Here is a 13,228-nt window from a genome sequence, read left to right on the forward strand (position 1 = left end):
ATGAGAAGATGGCTGTTGATTGGACTATATTCGATGCGCCCTAGCAAGACGAAAACAAATATATATTTCCGGTTTCTTGCTTGTCTGTCCGTCCATCTGTCTCTCCGCAAATATGACTCCTATGTTATGAGAATTGAAGAATGATAAATGAGGAGTTGAGTGAGGGTTTGTCATAAATAAGTGTGTAGTTAAATGCCTTTCTGGTCCACATCAATTAAAACTCAGTTGTTCAGATAACATTATATTTAAATCGAACAATCAGTGATTCAACCATAAGTTGTTTACAATAATAACGCGACCTATCCTAGGGAGCGTTCGAGTATTACGTAAGGCGATTTTTGAAGATTTTTGACCCCCCCCCTCCCCTACGTAACGCACTATAATTCGCGTTTAACTATTACGTAACACAATTTTTGAAGATTTTTCACCCCCCCACCCAATCTGCGTTACGTAATACATGAACATGACTTGAACGGTCCCCTAAACGTGAATACTTACTAACTACAATAATAATATCTTTCTCGCCCGGGTTAATGTTTATATCACCTTTAAATGACAATTCAATGACACACATGAAAATTCAATGTTACTCGCGGTTATTGAATCCAAGAACAGATACTACCTCGATTAATGACTTTGAATGAGGTTTAAACATATTTTATACAGGATGTTCTATTTATATTACAGGTTTATAGCTCAACGATAGTACTAAAGGTGAGAAATTTAATCTCTGACTTCCAATTCTAGAGTTGCAACCAGAAGTACTATTTTAAAATCAACGACATAGTTCAAGTGATATATTATTCGACGCGTCCTAGCAAGACAAGAATAAATAAATACTTCCAATTTTTATATCACTTCCAGTTAGCAGGTGTAACCGATAATGCCAGATTATAGTCGCAAAAGTAGTACATATTTATGTGATATATCAATATCATCGCTTAATAAAAACTCGAGCCCGAATATTTAGTTCCCGGATATTTAGTTCCCGAAAATTATGACCAGAAGTTTGGCAAAACTGACTCAAGATTAGTGAAATCGTATATCAAGCGACGCAAAGTTACACGAAGGGTTCAAATGTCGACTTCCGATTCTACTTCCGGTCATATTGGGTGAAAACCTAGGACTTACAAAGTCTAATTGCATGTTTTTAAAAAATTAAATTATGTATGCTAATTTTTATGTAGGTACAGTGGAATGTCGATAACTCGGATTAATCGGGACCACGGCCGATCCGGGTTAGCCGGAGAATATGGTGAAAATTAATAAAATACGGTATGCTTACAGATAAGCTCCGTTATAATTGAAATACGACTGTACTACACACAATACGGTCACAATCGGAACGATGTTATGTTATTTAAGAACAGTGGAGACTAAGACCATTGTTTAAAAAATAATTTTTTAAATATTCTTTTAGTCTTTTTTAAACAATGCTAAGATGGTTTAAAATAAATAAAGGAATAACAGGTGCCTGTTGTCCGATAATTCGAGACAATGAACGCCGTGTGCCATGAGTCATTTTTACTATCGTATAGTTCAAATTACACAAATACCCATTATCTCTCAAATCTTATATTACATACATTTTTATTGATGAAATGTTTTTCTGATGATAATCGGTCCGGGTTAGCCGGACTTGCGGGTTATCGGGGGCCGACTTATCGGGGTTCAACTGTAATTTATTTTTTAATATTCGATGTAATCACTATTCCGATTTAAATAATACTTTTGTCGTATTTGGCACGGGCGGGAGTTAATTTTATGACAAGAATAAATTGACACTAAAAATTGACCATTTACATGAAAAACTACTAACGAACAAAATAAAACCAAATACCATTAATATGCCTTCTCATTAAAACCGGGCTATGTTGTGTATAATAATATGTAAGCCGATTTCCGGACAACATTGGGTACATTTCAATGATACTATTTAGTTTTCTGGTTTCACTAAATACAAAGAGATGGACTATTCAGTTCTTGCATAAATTATACTCCTGAATAATTGCTGGTACCTCCTTCTGTACGCAATTACTACTATTTATTATTAAAACTAATGATAGATCTACGAGAAATATCTGGGTTAATTTAATTACATTTACATGCTCGTTATTTCCGAAGCCACAAATAGATCAAATAACGTGCCTGGAGGAATAAAGTCTTCATTTCTATTCTAGTATTTGATAGAAGGTAAAATTTTGAAATATTTCAACCGGTCTGGCCAGAGCCGTTACATACAACACTATTATTATCGGAATTGGAAGGTTCTTTACCGCAAAAAAACGTTAAATGATAGTAATTTTAGTTTATGTTGGCCCAACCTGGTTTTTAGTATTACTTTTATTAGAGCATTTCGTGGGTAGTACTTAGCACAAAAGGAGCTCAAAAAGTTCACTGATAATGTTTTAGTATGTATTTCTTGCTCATTAGTGTAATGGATGTATTGTCTAAATTTAAATAAATGCGAACGTGTAAATATAGATATTACTTATTATTTGTCAGACTAGACAATTATTTTAATAGAAATAAATGAATAAATAATTTGTTTACACTTTATAAGAAAATCGCGTTTAAAAAATTTTTTTGCACGATTGATCATTTTTGACTATTTACCGTGACAGATTTTACGTCAGTAGGTGACATTTACTAGCAACTCGACGGTAAGTAATCCAACTCGACGGTAAGTACTCCAACTCGACGGTAAGTACTCCAACTCGACGGTAAGTAATTCACTTACCGTCGAGTTAAAAAATCCCTTAATTTTAATTTACTTTTGAAAGAATAAAGAAAACTAACGAATTATTTATTAATATTGAAACTTATGGTACAATTTGTTAAATTATTTAATGAAATCCCACTTGTTTGGGCTGTGGTTTCACTTCTAACAGAAACTCCTGCAGAATCGCATACATTAGTAGTATCCAACATTTTTTGTGGAAAAACTTGGAAATATCAATGCCATCATAAAGAAAAACGGTGGATTTAATCATTGAATATTCTGCCCAGAGGCTTCCAGGAGCTTTCAACTGCATATGTCTTTGAACGAAATATGCCAATAGAGTCTTTTCTTCGATTCTTAAATTCTTGCCTTCGCACCATTTTTTAAAACTTTGGTAGGTATATTGATAACGGATTTTGGAATTTTCGGGAATAATTGCGGAACACCCTTCTTCCCAAGCCCGTTCAATTTCTTCAAATTCACTTTCGCTCATATTTTAATTTATAATAATCAAAATTGTACTTAGTCCAGAAAGCCACTGCGCATCCGCTAGAAAAAATATTCTAATTCGGATTTTTTGCACAATCTTACTCAAAAAGTACTCCTTTTAACAAATTTGCATGTTGCCAGGACCAAAAGGTGGTCAAAAATTTTTTAAACGTTTTTTTTTGTTTTTTTTCTAGAATAATTTTTTTTGCATGAAACAAAGTTTTTTTAGGTTTTTTGGATCATTCCAAACAGAAAAGGTCTTTAGTGACTTTTCTCTAAAAATGATAGTTCTTGACATATAAGCGATTAAAAATTGAAAAATTGCGAAATTGGCCATTTTTAACCCTCAAAAACTATGTGAAAAACTAAAAATTTGGATGTTGCCAAGGTAGCTAAATATTCTTTAAACATCGATTGATAAAATCCCGAAAAGTTTTTTGCAATACAATTTTCAAAACTTCTTTGTTTTTTAATTGCTAATCAAGCGTGCGCGATACTATTTTTCACCGACAGTATGGTGCAAATGAAAGGAATAAATTCGTTATTTCGTAAACCGGCGACTTTAAGGAAAAATCCCAAAACAGGTCGATTTTTATTTTTAAGTAATGATATTGTAGCATATATGGTATACTAGTGACGTCATCCGTCTGGGCGTGATGACGTAATCGATGATTTTTTTAAATGAGAATAGGGGTCGTGTGGTAGCTCATTTGAAATATTTTTCAATTCTCTATTCAGTAATGTAAACATTTACATAATTATTTATACAGGGTGTCCTTCTACTTCTTTTTTGTCAAATAATTTAATTTAATAAAAAATTTTGGACACCCTGTATAAATAATTATGTAAATGTTTATATTACTGAATAGAGAATTGAAGAACCTTTTAAATGAGCTAGCACACGACCCCTATTCTGATTTAAAAAATTATCGATTATGTCATCACGTCCAGATGGATGACGTCACTAGTATACTATATATGCCACAATATCATAACTTAAAAATAAAAATCGACCTGTTTCGGGATTTTGCCTTAAAGTCGCCGGTTTACGAAATAACGAATTTATTCCTTTCATTTTCTCCATACTGTCGGTGGAAAATAGTGTCGCGCACGCTTGATTAGCAATTAAAAAACAAAGAAGTTTTGAATATTGTATTGCAAAAAACTCTTCGTAATCTCATCAATCGATGTTTAAAAAATATCTACCTGCCTTGGCAACATTCTAATTTTCAGTTTTTGAAATAGTTTTTGAGGGTCAAAAATGGCCGATTTCGCAATTTTTCAATTTTTAATCGCTTATATGCCAAAAACTATCATTTTTAGAGAAAAGTCACTAAAGACCTTTTCTGTTTGTAATGATCCAAAAAACCTAAAAAAACTTTTTTCCGTGCAAAAAAAATAATTTTAGGAAAAAACAAAAAAAAAACGTTTAAAAAATTTTTTACCACCTTTTGGTCCTGGCAACATGCAAATTTGTTAAAAGGAGTCCTTTTTGAGTAAGATTGTGCAAAAAATCCGAATTAGAATATTTTTCCTAGCGGATGCGCAGTGGCTTTCTGGACTAACTTGAAATTATTGACAACTAAATAAAAACTCAATTCTCCATTGTTGTTATGCACCCTAGTTACTATCTAACAACCAAAGTATCTATCTTGATAAAATGAATGAAACTAGTCAATATGACGAAAATGTTTAATTTTATAATTTATAATGGTATCAATCGTGCAAAAAACGTTATAAGCATGTCGAACGTTAAGGGTAACCGATCTCAGACAATAATTGGAGTCGTAGCTCCGCTGCTCCTCCAAACAATTGTCTTCCATCGGTATAAAACCCTTACCGTTCTCCATACTTAATATACTATTAAAGTATAGTGGTACCTAATCTATTTTATATTATAAAAACACCTTCAGTTCAAATTATCGTATTGCTCTTTTTATGCTTTATTTCCGGCATCTCCTGATTCTTCTTAATTTGGGCCAAAGCCCTGTTCCTTTTTACAACTTGGGACTAAAGCAAGAATCATATTATCATGCCCGCACCGTTCCGGCACGTAGCGTAGTCTCCAAAAAACCTGATTTTACAAAGAGTTGTCTGATTCTATACGCTCCGGACAGTATGAATTTCTCATATTTAAAACCATTAAAATCAATATTTTTCGGAAACGAAACACTACGTGCCGGAACGGTGCGGGCATGATAATATGATTCTTGCTTAAACCGTCCAGCTGTCGTACCATCGTTTTGGAGTTTTCCCAGGTGGTTATGATCTATTGGGTTTCTCAATTTATCTGTGTGTCTCTCATTGTCTGTTCTACTTATGTTGTTTCTTCACTCCCTGCCTCTCGGACTAGCCCATCGTATGATATCACGAATTACGGATGTTCTTATACTTATATGCATGTGCTTGTTCCTTCAGATAATGTCACGTAGGTATTCAAATATCATTGTTGCTCTGTTAGTCTGTACTTTGACTTTCTCCTTGAGGTTTATTCGACGCTGTTAGCAGTGTTGTATATTCATAACTTGCTCAACACTTGGGTTGCTTGCCTATAAATTACATCTCATAGGTTATCTGTTGATCGTGGGCGATTTTATCTTCTCTATAGATATAATGTGAGCTCCACACTGTCGCCGAAGTCGATCGAGTTTCAACAAGTACGAGAGTGTAGACGGCCACATTGTGCAACTTTGTCTCGCTTTTTAGATTCAGAAAACCTAGAAAAATCATAGGTAGTGGTGTCATCAAACCGAAGAGTGAAACATGAAAAGGTAATCAGATAGTAGGAAACCGGACTCTATGGGTTGGCATTGCACTGGACCTGGTAATTGAAGTACGGTATGCGGCAAAATAAACAGTACTGAAATTCATATGCCTCAAATTTCTATGTGTCAGATGCCGAAACGTACTGAGTAGTTTTCGAACGTTGTTATAATCTATGTGAATGTCGTGTTAATGTTAGGTGCTCCAGAATAGTTCTCAGTTTTGCAAAAAAAATTTTTATTGTAGAGTACTATTTTTGGTCATACCGATAAACGAAAACGATCCAAGCTTAAAATCAACAATGGTTTCAGCAAGACGGGACAACCTGTCACACTGCCAGGGAGTCTCTTCGAATAGGCACTGCTCGATCATTTTGCGAGTTGCCACTTACCAGAACTAATGCCATCAGATGAGTACATATTTTATGGTGAATGCTGAAGGAGTCAGAAAAATCCTCCGTCTGACATTTCGGAATTGTGGACTAGAATTAAAGATTTTTTTCGTGTAAGAGGCACTGGTGGATCTAGAAATATGCCTTAGGAGGGGAAATTTGCCTTAGGGGGAACTTCCAATGAAAAACCAACAAAAAGACATAAAAAATATTAACTCAGATTATATAAAAGACATAAATAATAATTTATAGGCATTCAGTTTCCTTAATTTTCCTAACTAGCTTGTTTATTGGGCTAAATTTGTCGTTCTGCGGTTTTAGTTTCATGTCATCTAATATATTTTTATGTTTGAACAATTATTTTTTTAATTTTGGACCTTGAGAGGGAGGGAAATTTCCTCATTTTCCCTCTCCGTAGATGCCACTGGCCAGAGGACATCTTTAATATCTGTTTTATCGGGAACGTGCGTCATCATGAATAATGTTTGCAAGGCTATATTGTATACTAGATATATTAATAATCATAAACATTTCAATAATAGCCCGGGAGGTAGTGTCAAATTTAACCGGAGCATTTTAGCATGGCTGTTTTCTTTTTATTTAGTTAGGTGTTCCAAAGCTTATTAACAAATGATGTGTCAGCTGGCCCAAAACCGGGGATTTTAGCCAAAAGAAGGTAAAATGTGAAACTTAATGGATAAACGCTACAACTTATATGTCAAATATTTATCTCCTTGACTTATGTGTATAATAGACAAGAGTACCTAGCTACTGACTTTCACCCAGACGACTCGGGTTCAAATCCTGGCCCTGAAAATCTTTTGTGTTTTTAAAATTGACATTTTGATTTGAAAAATAATTATTTTTTTACGTTTTTATTATTTATACGACACAATATAAAAAAGTGTGTATGTCTTTTATAGAATCGTAAACTATGCATTGATCATAATAAAATGATAATATCATAATATTATTATGATTGACCTCCTTAATAAACAAAGTTGTTGTACATAATCCCCTAAAGCTTCCTTAGTTAGTACGACCAAAAGAATACGACCCCAAGTGAAAAAGGGGGTTGCCCCCCACCCCCTTATTTACGCAGTCACCACAAAAACAATATTGTTTATTAGAAAAAATTATACGCAATATTTTTGAGTTTGAGTATTTTTTGGCTCTCTGGTAATTTTTAGGTATTTAACTTTTAAACATTATTTTTTAGTGCTAGGGCGGTACGAAGTTTGCCGGGTCAGCTAACAAAAAAATATTCTTGAACTATGTAGTTTGGCAAAGATTAAAAAGTATAAATCATTAATTTATGAATTTTAGATTGTAAGAAAATAGCGTCAGCTGAATATACAGGGTGTTTCATTAATAATTGTCCATATAGTAACTGAAGAAACCTTAGCACAAAATACGAAGATTTAACCTAAAACAGTTAAATAAAATGTGGTTCCTTACTGAGTTACAGGGTGTTTTATCTAAAAATTTAAAAATTATTTTTGCTCAGCGTTTTAAAACTATTTGACGTATCCTTTTCATACTTAGCATAAAGTACGACTACTAGAAACCCTACTAAATTATGATAAACAAATGTTTCTAGCTACTACCAGAGGCGTACGACAGGGGATGGTGAATGGTTGACCCTTCTCAAATTCTACGCCACTGAAGAAATTACTATTTAAGTGCCATTTTTAGATTCTCCAATACTTTCTACGTAAATAATGTACTCTTTATTTGTAACGATAAAGTCATTAGTTTTCGAGATATTTGAAGTTAAATATGAAACGGCACAGTTATTTTGATTAATTTATGATATGATTCATATGATTAAAATTTAAAAATTATTTGTACCCAGTACTTTAAAACTATTTGGCGTATCCTTGCCATACTTGGCAGAGAGTGTAGGTACTATACACCCTACTAAATTAAGATAAACAAACGTTTCTAGCTACTACCAGAGGCGTACGACAGGGGATAGTGGCTGGTTGACCCTTCCCAAATTCTACGCCACTGACGAAATTGCTATTTTAGTGTAATTTTTGATTTTGCAATACTTTTTATGTAAATAATATACTCTTCATTCGAAACGATAAAATGATTAGTTTTCGAGATATTTGAAATTAAAAATGAAGCGACACAATACATTAATCAAAATAACCGTGTCGTTCCATTTTTAACTTCAAAGATCTCGAAAACTAATGACTTTATCGCTACGAATAAAGAGTATATTATTTTCATAGAAAGTATTGGAGAATCCAAAAATTGAACTAAAATAACAATTTCGCCAGTGGCGTAGAATTTGAAAAGGGTCAACCATTCACTTTCCCCCGTCGTAAGCCTCTGGTAATAGCCAGAAACGTTTGTTTTTAACATAATTTAGTAGTTTGTATAGTACCTATACTTCCTGCCAAGTATGAAAAGTATACGTCGAATAGTTTTAAAATGCTGTGCAAAATAATTTTAAAATTTTTAAATAAAAAACCCTGTAACTCAGTAAGGAACCACATTTTATTTAAGTGTTTTAGGTTAAATCTTCGTATTTTGTGCTAAGGTTTCTCCAGTTACTATATGGACAATTATTAATGAAACACCCTGTATATGAATAAATGCAGAGTTTACGATTCTATAAAAGGCATACAGACTTTTTTATATTGTGTCGTATAAGTAATAAAAACGTGGTGTTATCAAAAAATAATTATTTTTCAAATCAAAATGTCAATTTTAAAAACAAAAAAGATTTTCAGGGCTAGGATTTGAACCCGAGTCGTCTGGGTGAAAGCCAGTAGCTAGGTATTCTTGGCTATTATACACGTAAGTCAGTGGGATTAATATTTGACATATAAGTTGTAGCGATTTTCCATCAAGTTTCACATTTTACCTTTTCTTGGCTAAAATCCCCGGTTTTGGGCAAGCTGACACATCATTTGTTAAAAAGCTTTGGAACACCTAACTAAATAAAAAGAAAACAGCCATGCTAAAATGCTCCGGGTAAATTTGACACTACCTCCCTGGCTATAATCATTTCAGTACTGTTTATTTTGCCGCATACCAGTTAGTAGTTAAATAAAAAAAACTTATAAATACAAAAACACATTCACGGGGTATGTGAGGGAACTATACTTGAGGATGTTTGCCTCACTAGATTAAACACTACTAATTCACACCAGAGTTTTAGGTACTCAACAAATGACACAATTTTTTTAAGCAAGGTAACCCAGATGTAACAATCGGTTGTGTAACAAATCGTTACAAATTAAAGAGGGTGCACAACACCAAGGCCCAGGGTAAACTTCTTGACAACGGAATATTCAGTATCTGGAATAATTTGGATCAAAACACCATATCGGCAAACAGCTATAATAACTTGATCGTTTTTTATTTTATTTATATGACTGGATCACTTTAGAACCGCATTATCCATTGTTTCATAATTTTGTATCTTAATAATTATTGTAACTTTATCATTTTTATTTGTTTTTATGAATAATAGGAGCTGGTTCCTCTACTATTTTTTTTTTATAATAATGGTAATAATAATATTATTTTTATTTTTATTATTTTTATAATAAGCTGAGTTTCGAGCTGTATAAAAGAGCTTGAATTACTTAAGTAAGACCCTGTGATATCAAACATTTTGATCCAAAATACTTTTGCACTGTTCATTTCTGTAATCGCATTGATTGCTAGTTTGAAAAAGGTGCTCTCTTATGTTCAAGCTGCCAGGAAATCTAAATTGCTTAATGTACATTTAAGTACTAGTTGAGTTCACACCGAGACTAAAGAGTTTTTATCCCCGTCCTTTTATTTCCAAGGTCTAGATTTAGTGGGTCACAAATGGATTTCCGGTGATGCCATCGTTTCGTATATTTCCTATCTTTTGATAGCAATTTTAGTTTGTCAGATTTAATCTGAACTTAATGAATATTTAAGTAACATGTAGAGTAACTTTAATCAATTTATGTATGAAAACAAATGAAACAGATAATGCAAAGTAGCATATTTGACAAAATTAGTATATTCTTCAGTTCTTCTGAAAGCACATCTAAGACAGAATTTTAAATTACACGCAGAGTCAGTATAGTTGCTTATTGCTTCATTTTAATCAATTATTGCGTATTTATAGTCTTTGAAAACCTCTGTCGCCAACAGTTTCTGAACAATTTCGTGACACCATTTCTTACAAATTCTAAAAAATAAACCTACCAATAAATAATTCAGTTTTTCTTAAATTTATTATTTTTTTCTTTGATTTTATTTTATTTCTTATAATTGTTTTGCATTATATACATTAAGTACGCATATTAATCTTAATAGTTTGACTGATGTAGTGATTTGATATAATGTTGTAACGAATTTGTGTCCCTTATAAATATCTGAATAATATTAGCCATAAACAGCAACAATTGGCATAGAGTATACAAAATCCGACACAAGATATACAAATCCAACGAGGAGTGCGACAGGGTTGCATCTTATCACCGCTATTATTTAATCTGTATTCGGAGTCTATGTTCAGAGAAGCGTTGGACGAGGTCCAATGTGAAATTAAAGATTAGCGGAACCAGCATAGACATCACTAAGTAGACCGATGATACCGTCCTAATAGCAAGCAACGCACAAGGACTACAAACGTTTGGTTTACACTTAAACGTTTCCAAAACTAAAGTTTTAGTATCTTTAAAGACACCAATAAACGTATATTTGCATACGAAGGGATAAACGATAAAGCAGTTTACGTCCATAAAATATTTGGGAACAAATATTAATAGCCAGTGTAACCCAAAAAAGCAATCCTATCAAGAATCGAACCAGAGAGGAAAATACTCATGAACATGAAAACATTTTTTATAAGATCGGACCTTAGTCTCGAGTTCACAATCGAATGATCAGATGTTATGTGTTTTCTGCCTTGCTCTATACCTGTGAAAATTGGACAATGGACTGGGAGAAAAGAGAATATATGCAAGTAAAATTTAATAAAAAATTTTTGTTCTTGTATAAGGTATATTAGTTTAAAAAGCACCTATAGGGCTACAAACATAGAAACAAAATGTTTTCGCTCTCAAGAGCATCATCAGTGTTACAAGAACATGGTGAGCTACCCAAAAATACAAAGGTTGAAACGTTTTAAAAATAGACTAAAAGTCTCATATAAATATAAACATCATAAAATCCAAAGGATGAATAAAATTCCTATGGATGTGGCTTTAGGTCAATATTTATATGACTCTCACACCTGGTAAGTGGGTTAATTAATTAGGTAATTGTGTTATAAGAGGTGACAGGCAAATGAGGCAACTTTTACATTTGAGGCAATTGGTATACCGCCAGCTACAGGAAATTCTTCCTTGTGGAGAATATATGCCTTTGAGATGTATATAATATACAGACGGATGCTAAGAATTCCATGGGTACAAAAAGTTTCTAATATGTATTGAGGTATTTCGACTCATGAACAAACAAAAGGAATTCCTTAGAATAATCAAAGAAAGAAAAATACAATATTTGGGCCATGTGTTGAGAGGGGAAAGATATCAACTACTTCAAATCCTATTGGAAGGTAAAATAGAGGGTAAAATATCAGTAGCAAGACGCCAGTAAGGAGGGTAAAATATCAGTAGCAAGACCTGAGAAGATAGTTTGACCGCTCATCCGCAGAAATTTTTCGTGCAGCTGTTTCCAAAGGTACAATAATTGCCAACCTTCGAAACGCGACGAGAACAATAATAAAAAGAAGGTTAAGATTAATTGGTGCCCTATTTGTCTTTGTAGTCTCGTAGTATGCAGTATTTCTTGTTTTTTTTGGTTAAACAGATCTTTTTCTGTTGTTCATATTCATCCCATAATAACGCTCCCGATAATGATCAACAAGGGGTCGCGTCGTATTGTTCATGTGTTACGACCGCTTCATTATCGTCCAAAAACACTTTTTGACTGTTTCACAATCAAAAAGTGTTAAGCATTTCTAAGTTGCGCATGCGGCATGCTAATAATTTCTCTACATGAACATTTATGTAAAAATTAACATTATCGCCCCTATTTGGTTGATTTCTTTTCGGTTTTATCTACATCGATTTATTACTTCTACAAGGTAATTTTTCGGTCAATAATAAAAAATAAAGTACAATGAAATTAAAGTTTATGCTTGATTAACGTAGTTGCGAAAACCTTATATTAAAATCTTAGTTTTAATGTAATAAAAATAATTTTATTAAGCTACATGTAGTGTTGCCCAAGTGCAAGACCAAGATGAGACTTAGAAAGTCTTGGTCTTGGTCTTGCGACAGTACACCTGGTCTTGGTTTTGGTCTTGGTATTGCGCTCCAGGTCTTGGTCTTGGTCTTGGTCTTGCAGCAAGAGTCTTGCAAGTCTCGCAGTTGCCCATTAGCCTATTACATATCTTAGAACTAGAAAAACGTAACAGAGTAGGTCAATTTTAAGCTTTAATATCACAGCCATAGTAAAGACCAACCAAATTAATAAATATCTAAACAACTGACACCGGGTGGGGTTTGAACCTACGATCTAAGCGATCCTTGTCTATATTCCAACTAACCAAAGTTTATTAGGATCTTACGTATTTTTTCGAGTATTTGCCATTGACAATGTGTGATTTGAAAAGAATTCAATTCTGTGACAGATGTGCACAATATGAAGGGTCAAAGGGAAAAAGGATAAATGTCAATTTTTGGTCATTTTGAGATTGTTGTACAATCTGTTAGCTTAGAAATGGTACTATCAACCTATGAATGGACAAGGGGAAATAAATATGATAATCGTCTTAAAATCACGTCACAAGATTGGACGCAAGGGGTAAAAACAATGAATATGTAACTTTATTTCTCATTTTACCGAAAATGCTT

The sequence above is a fragment of the Diabrotica virgifera genome, chromosome 2 (assembly GCF_917563875.1).
Source record: "Diabrotica virgifera virgifera chromosome 2, PGI_DIABVI_V3a".
NCBI lineage: Eukaryota > Metazoa > Arthropoda > Insecta > Coleoptera > Chrysomelidae > Diabrotica > Diabrotica virgifera.